An 8,696-nucleotide genomic window follows, 5' to 3' on the forward strand; every position below is an offset into this window, starting at 1 on the left:
CGTTACTTTTGTAACGTAGGTTGTCCCTAGCGTAGACCGCGGAAACTGAATTATCGCTGCCGGCTCAAATGTATTCGGACACGGGTGGTTTCACCAATATGTATTTATTTATTACTTTATATACAACAAATATGACACAGAATAATAAATACACGGAGCATTGGTACATAGGTACTGGTTATTTCTAAATAAATCTTATTTAGCAGACCCGAACGTGCACTGTACTTGTTTCTAATAAAAGTAAACAACAATGCGCATAGTGAACACGAGAATAACTTGGTAATTAATTTTTGGTTTGTGTCTCTTGTCTAAACTAGTCCTAAATTTGAATGAAATATTTATATGACTTATACTTGTTGTTCAAACGGAAATCTATTTCATCATACAACTTAAATATTTTGACCTGGCCGGGGATCGAATCCGGACCTCCAATCTAGTAGCCCGGTGGACGTCAAAATACCAGGCGATAAACTTTGGCATTCATAATTTTACTTACAACGTTCATCTGCAATCAAACTAACAGCATTTGTGACCTTCAAAACTATCCTAGTTTATAGTCGACTAACAATTTTACTAGGGTAGTCCTGTTTACACTCGTTACAAACTTAACTCAATGCAATCAAGGTGATTGGGCACTAAACAAAACTAATTGACTTGTCCAAATACAGTTTATTTAAGCTAGCAATAAACAAACGAAAAGAGGGCCTAATCAAAACTTGTGCTTGTCTATGGTTGTTTCCTGTTTAGTCAAGTTGAGATTAGTTTTTTCTGCTCTCTGACCTAATGGTCCACTTCGTCGTAAGTGTGGCGTGATCGAGTTTATTGCGCAGATTTGAGTAGCCAATCTTCTTTCACCAAGAGTAGCCAGAGAGAGGGAAGAGTAATCAATTATATTTACTTACTTACCTTTACTTATGTAAAGGATCCACCCGTGAATGGACATTCACATACATACGACATGGATATATTTACTTGTGTACAGTTTATTTTTGCTGACAACGCCAGCTTAGGTTACATAACATCTCGTTTCTTCTTAGGTACTATTCTGACACCTTTATAACAAACAGACTATTATTTATATTATTACCTCCAAATGGGGCTTGTAGGTGACCAATTAGCGCTCTAGGGTAATAATGTAGCTAGAAAAGCCCTAGAGCGGTAAATATACACTCTTTCAAAAAGTTCGCGTACATCTAACCATCATACTGGCAATAGACATCATGCATTCAGCCCAATGACCAAAGAGCTTCGCTATTCAGCCTTGTCTTCGTATGAGTATAATAGTCATCAATTTTAAATATCGAACGGCGAACCTCAATTTCGTTCTTGAAAAAAAGAAATTATAAAGTTTTTTACTTGGTTCTTTTTAATGAAAAAAGGAGGGAATAGAAAACTTTTATTCTTATAGTGCCGGTTTTTTAATATTTACCTCACAATCGAGACGTAGTTATCGAGAGGTAGTTAGCTCGGGTGTAAGCATCAATTGCACCCTCGAACTATAGGCGCCCTCGCTGTGATGCCTTACAGCCCTTGGCTACTAATCTACTATTATTAGCGTCTAAAGATTAAGTATTTTTTACTTAAAAATTATTTTTCGGTGTTACTGTAAATTAAAAAATATTGTGAAGACCTATATTTGGCTCTAAAATGTTTATTTTGTAAATTACTTCGTAAATTTGATGTTGCTCAATCAAATTTATGAAATAATAACTATCATGTATACGATTGAGCCGTATATATGGGCATATATACATACATACAATAAATACTACTTATAAGTTAACAATAATAAACAATCAAAGTTTCCTAGTCACACCACCATTCAATTTGCGAAACTGGTGTTATTCGATATCGTATTACGGTCCGTGAGACCGTAACCCTCCTAATCTCCATTGAGTGTGTTTAGTTCACAATTGATGGTCCCCGAATCCATTATAATTACAGGTTTATGGTTAAGTCTATTACACGGGTAGATACAGGCGCAAATTTGAATAGATTTAGAAGCGACACGTCTTTTTGGTCTTTGTAGCTTCGATTGTTTACGGCTGAGGAAGAAACCGGGAAAACGTTCCGTTGAAAGTGAGATGGGACACGTATTTTTAGGTTATTCACTATATGACTACAAGCAGTAGACGTATGAGGACAAAAGCTAAAAGCAACAGTGCAGAATTTCACGTATACCTATCAAACCAAGTGTTCATATTCATAAAGTACGTTTTGTCTCTTACTACTAAATTTTGTAAATGTGCGATAGTGAAAAACATACTTTAGCTTAAATAGAGTATGTTTAACTTGTACTAATAAGTTTAAAAGTAAATTAACTAACTTAACAAAATTTCAAAGTTCTTTGTTCCCAAAAAAGTACTTTAATTCTTTGTACACATTTCTTCATTTGTAAAATTAATCTCGTGATATTTCCATCTCCCTCGCGCCGTCATAAACAAGAATAAAAAAGTGAGACAGCTTCATTTCGCAGCGTCCTTATAACATTTTGTTTTACCTGCAGCTTGGAAAACCTAAATGTCTCGCTCAAAGATGCGTTGCATGTTTCAGTCCGGTTTCAGCCAACTTTACAAACATTAGCCTTCTTTATTTCTTTTTGAGTGCGTAAAAGAGTAAAACATAAAGCATAAATACAGGGCGTGTTAATTTTAACAAAGTCACTACATAAGTTTATTTTTATCACAATAAGACGACCTCGGTGGCGCAGTGGTAAAGTGCTTGCCTCTGAACCGAGGTCCCGGGTTCGATCCCCGGTCGGGTCATGATGGAAAATGATCTTTTTTTTGAATGGCCCGGGTCTTGGATGTTTATCTATATATGTATTTGTTATATAATATAGTATCGTTGAGTTAGTATCCCATAACAAGTCTCAAACTTACTTTGGGACTAACTCAATCTGTGTGATTTGTCCTAATATATTTATATTTAAACCCTTACAAATTAAGCATATGTGGCGCTGGCAGATCACGCCAAATGTGTGTTGCGTAACCTAACCTATCCACCAAATATCTCTATAAAAAAGGACCCCGTATCAAGAAGGTATTCTTGCGCACAGCTAACAAGTTTATTTGTTAGACAAATTAAAAATCCCTCGGCTTACAATATTCATTTCGCTACAACTTTTGAACGGCTGAACCGATTTTGATCAAATATATCTAAGGACCACCGCATAAAAATTATCTCTCAAATAAAAAAAAACGCATCCAAATTGTTTCGCCCGTTGATGAGCTACGGTGCCATGTTCACAGACAGACACACTTAGCGGTCAAACTTATAACACCTCTCTTTTTGCGTTGGGGGTTAAAACAGTTTTAACGATTACTTAAAGGTAAAAAAAACACTGTTTTAACGGTAACTTAACCGTTAATAATGGTATATGTATCGGTATGGTCTCGAGAGAAAAAAATAAGTTTCATTGTAGAAATTGCTTAATCAGCCAATAGAATGATTTAATTTCAAGTCTAGTGATTTTCATATAGATTTCTGTGATCAAACAGGACATTTTGAGTCCGGTCCGTTACCCGTCTCTGTTTTCGCCGAATGTTTCATATGAATTAAGATAACAAAGAATTCGTCCGCAAGTTTGTTTTTTAAACACAGCGTTGTCCCATATTGTTTGGTTTCAAACTGAATAAAGGGATACAAAATGCTTTGTAATAGCCTTTTGTTTATTCAAATGCACGGTTTTTGCTAAAGCGCATTTTTATCATGATATGATTCAATGATCTAGTTTTTTCAGTGCGATTTACAAACCTTTGAATTTTGAAGTCTGCACTGTAATTTTACGAACGGCCGTTTGTATGATGTTATCCCTCGTTGATAATGCGTTGTTGCTTATTAAACAAAAAGCTTTTTATCATACGACATCCATGGTTGAATCCATATTCACAGAGTTGGACGCTGCGGTGGTACAACTCTAGAGCGGGGACCATAATTTTCAATTGTTTTAATGTTTATTTATTCTTTAAATTTAATGATTTGTTTGAATGAAAAAATAAAGTGCATAAAAATTTCCATTTATCCACCAGTGTTGCAAGCTTCGAACATATCGTAATCACACTTAACCCTTATACTGCTGTAGTTTTATTTGTCGTAAAGATTTTACTGCCCCCGATCACCTTTGACGCGCAACCTAGCCAATCGGCTATAAAGGACAAGGGTTTCAATGACCAGCCCCGCCATCCATTTAATACAAACCCCCCTTATAGTAGAATATTAAACAGCATTTATGTGTTTGTTTGTCACTGTTTTATAACTCGATAAGAATTGTGCCTATAGGTGAACATGGAAGGCGGATAATTTCTCAATCGTATTGTAAGAAATTCTTTGTAAAATACTTGAAAAACGTCATTGCCTGTCCTTGTAGTTACATCAAATGCATGAGAATCACATGAGAATCACAATACGAAGGAAATATATCAAAATTACCATTGGAATTAAAAAAAAAACCAATATTGTTTAGTATACTAAACTTACAGTAGTAGTACTGTACAAAAATGTAAAATTATGTATATGTCTAAGGAAAATACAAATTTTCAGTCGGAATGCAATAAATTGCTCATATTTCGAGCACGCGTTGCCGGCGTCCACTGGACACTTCATTAGGCACAATTCCTCGTACAGCTTCATTCTGTTAACTATTTTTGTCCAAGACCGCATTTTCAAAGTACTCGAAAATTTAGCGCTTCGTTTCATTTAGCTGTTCACAGACATTCATCGAAATAGATGCAACTGATTTCTATTATTAAAATATCATGTGATAAATTGTTCAATCGACAAATTAGTCGGTCGAGTGTGTGTCAGTGTGAGAATTAACGTTGGCTCTTAAAGACCTCTTTAGGTCTTCGAAAATCGAAACTATAGTCCATTTCTCCGTCGATAATTAATCTGAGTTAATGACAGTCTCTTTTTATATGTAACATGACGATGATTCATCTTTGAAGCCACCGTGTTACGTCTGTCCCTGTGTTACAAAGTCTCTCCCACGTATTCCAAAAACATAAAAATACTACACATCTAGTGCAATCTTTATCTGTGCTGTGTGCGAACCTAGAAACTCGGTTCTGTGAAGGTGTGCACTTTCAAATAGTTAGTTCTCAAAATAAACTTTAGCTACATAATTTGGTGAAAAACGTGTTCTTTACTTAGATTAGATGACTTTCGAAGTATTACTCTGCACGAATAAACATTATCGGCGCAGTAGTAAACATGGATTATAATGAAACTCAGAGTCGAATCATAAAAAACTTACGTCGGCTGAGCGATTAACGCCACATAAAATGTCTTAAATAAATAGCTCCACTTTAAAATCGCTTTTAAAGTCGATTTCTAGGCGATAAAAGTGAATATAGAGTGTTCCGCTAGATGAAATATCGGCAGCTTGTTCGTGACGGCCGGCAGGTAAGGCTGAATGCATAATGGTGCTCAAGTACAATGATGGAAAAAAAAACAAAAACATCTATGAATATTTCGAGACACGTCGACAAAATTTATTTAAAAATCTGGCCAAGATAGACAAGATGGGACGAACGTATTTATATTTTACTAGAAACCCGTCCTGGCTTCGCTCGGGTATTTATAATTATTATATATACAAAAAACCTTTATCTTGAATCATTCTATTTATTTAAAAAGTCTATTTATTACAATTTTGGCGTAGAACAAAAAAACAGCATCCGTTGCGTAGTTTAAAAGAGCTAAGCATAGGTACATAAAAACAAACAGCGAGAAGCGACGTTTTATACTATGCAGTGATAAAATATACTCTTCAAGAATTGTCAATGTAAACCGGTCTTAATATTCCCAACTTGAGGATAAAAAGGCTGTATAATTTTCCCACTTGCATATTATGGTCGAAGTATTTGCGTACATCATAAAGAATAGCCATTTCCTTCAGTGTTAAATAGGCAAAAGTATTATGTAAATGTGCGACTTAATTTTGTTTTTGCCAAAGCCAGATCAACGATGCGTCTCCAAGCCTATTTTGTTCTGTTACGGAAAGTTTCTGAAACCTTAGTCAACATATATGTTACGGGTAAACCTCGAAGTGCGGTTAGATCTAAGTTTAGCCGGCTAGAACTAGGAGCAGCCTGTTTCCATTGGTTATACCTAGGTGTTGCCTTGTCTTCAGCTAGACCTGGGTTCACCCGTTATTGTTCCGGCTAGACCCAGATGCAGCCGGTCACAGGTGGCTTCCATTATTTTGTAACCATCTGTAACCGGCTGCACCTAGGTATAAATTTCTAAATCATAATAATAAATAATAAAATAATAATAATAAATTAACTAAACTAATAAATAAAATGGTCGCAACTTATCTTTGAGAAAAAAAATAATGTTTCTCGTTATTTAAATGTGACTATCGGATTTTGTAGCGACTGTCGTTTTTAATTTAATATTACATCACGTATACACAAAACAAACAAATATTTTTTATTATACTGATAAAATACAGTTAAAATAATATAATGCACTGGTTTAATTAAAACAACAAAACTCGTATAACCTCTTACATATTTCTGCAGATTGCCAGGAAGCTATGACAATAAAAATTCTGACATATGAGAATAAATTAAAAAGTTTGAGTTGTGCATGATTAAAATTTCTAAACGAGGTCGTTTTTGTTTCCACCAGAAATGTTTCGCGCGTTTTTTCTTGCACACGATAACTGAAAATAACTATCATATGTATAGCTTTTGCTTATGATTTCTTACAGGTGTCATCCCGTTTTTTCTTATTTCTTTGAGAATTTCGGCAAATGTTTTCATACATTCAGTTTTTATACCCAGTCATTTTTGCTGTCCAACGAGTGTGTGTGACATCTATTTAATAAAAAAATTCGTTTCACCAAAAGTTCGCATAACAGGAAGAATAAAATTCCTATAGAAAAAAATTGGAACAAAATGGAAAAGCTTTCCGATGTTTCAAAAGTTCCATTTTATAATGGGTTTTGAATCCAAGAGTTAATTTCAAAGAGGAAACTTTAAGATAACGTTTGAGACATTTCCTGTCAAAACCAACCGAACAATCAAATAAACTTTGAACTGAATTTCACTATTGAAATATTTATTGAAAATCTGAGGACGCGTAATTTCGTTTATATTTTCCGAGATATGTATTTCTTTTGGCGACATAGAGGGATTTCTGCGGGGGTGGCATCATATTGCACCCGATAGAGATCTATGGAAAGCAGCAAGCAGAAAGGGGAGGCCTTTGCCCAGCAGTGGGACACTAAAACAGGCTACACAAAAAATGTATTTCTTTCTTCACTTTTTTACACATACTCGTATGTGTGGGTACGTTATCAACTACCCACACATACACTTTACCCACACATACATACTTACAATTTATAATGATAGTTGTAACAACAAATAGACCACAAGTCATATTGGTATAGACAGAGCCCTGGGAACACTGCAGACTATATATACTCCTTAGAACATTCACGTATGAGGTTGTTCCTGTACAGGATATCATATGTGATGTTATAGTTGCCTATCGGTAACTATAGCATTCCCGAGGAGAGTTGACGTCATGCTTGACGTCAATGGTAAAATCGTGGGTGAATATTCTAAATTTGAAGATGTACTTTTTACACTGACCCCTGGCTTCACAGCCTCATAGCCCCGAATGAAACCTAGAATACGCGACGACAAGAGAGAGAAAAAAACAAAGCACACAAGCAAAGATGATTATGAGAATAAGCAAGCAAGGATCAGGGATCGAATCTACCAAGTTAATGTAAAGTTGAACGCTATCGTTACGTTGAGCCCGTCTCATCTGCCACATTATAATAACTGATCAATTTATGATCAACGTCAAATTGCCCTCGATTTTATCTACGTATATTATTTTATTTTTTCCAAGCGCTTTGACGGGAATCACTCGGGGTGCGGAATTGAGTTAGCTTCGAAAACGAAAATCTGTTGTGCGACAGTTCAAAATGAAGACGTACAGATATGGCACTCTGTATAGTATTCTTTCTTCTCTTAATTATTGTGATGTTTATTCATCTCGTTTTGTAGAATAATTTAAAATTAAAACAGTAACTTGTGCAGATACATCCTAAATACTTATAATAGTTTACATTTATTAATCTTAGGATCAGTTGCACGATGTTGACTTTGACCTGTGCGCTCCTGACATTTTTACACAATGGCGTACTTTGCGCTTTTCTCCATATGTTTATGTTCTTCTTCTTCGTCGAGTCGCTCGTTCTAATTGCAACTCGTTACATTATATCTGTTGGTTTATGTTAATGTTATAGTTGACTTGTGCAACTTACTCTTAGAAATTGGTTAATCCACTAAATAATGGTTTTCAGAAGTGTATCCGGAATATGATTCGTCTATTTTATGTTTGAAATTAGTTGAAAACTTATATGTTAAACAAAAAACAAATAATAAGTAAAAAGGAAATTGTTTGGTCGACTAGTCTATACGCGATGTCGTTAATCACATTCGTTGAGGACGCGTAGTATCGTCAATATTTTCCGAAAATCATAGCTTTTCCATATTCCCCTGATACAAAGTTGTATATACTCGTATAAAAAAAGACATGAAGAATACATTGTTAAGCTAACTAATATTTTCTATAACCTCCATTGGATTCGGAAGTAACGATTTCTAATATCGAATAAAATTTCACATCTGTTATAGTTTTAATTTATACCACCTGATATTATTGATCTG

Source organism: Plodia interpunctella, chromosome 19, assembly GCF_027563975.2.
Source record: "Plodia interpunctella isolate USDA-ARS_2022_Savannah chromosome 19, ilPloInte3.2, whole genome shotgun sequence".
Lineage (NCBI taxonomy): Eukaryota > Metazoa > Arthropoda > Insecta > Lepidoptera > Pyralidae > Plodia > Plodia interpunctella.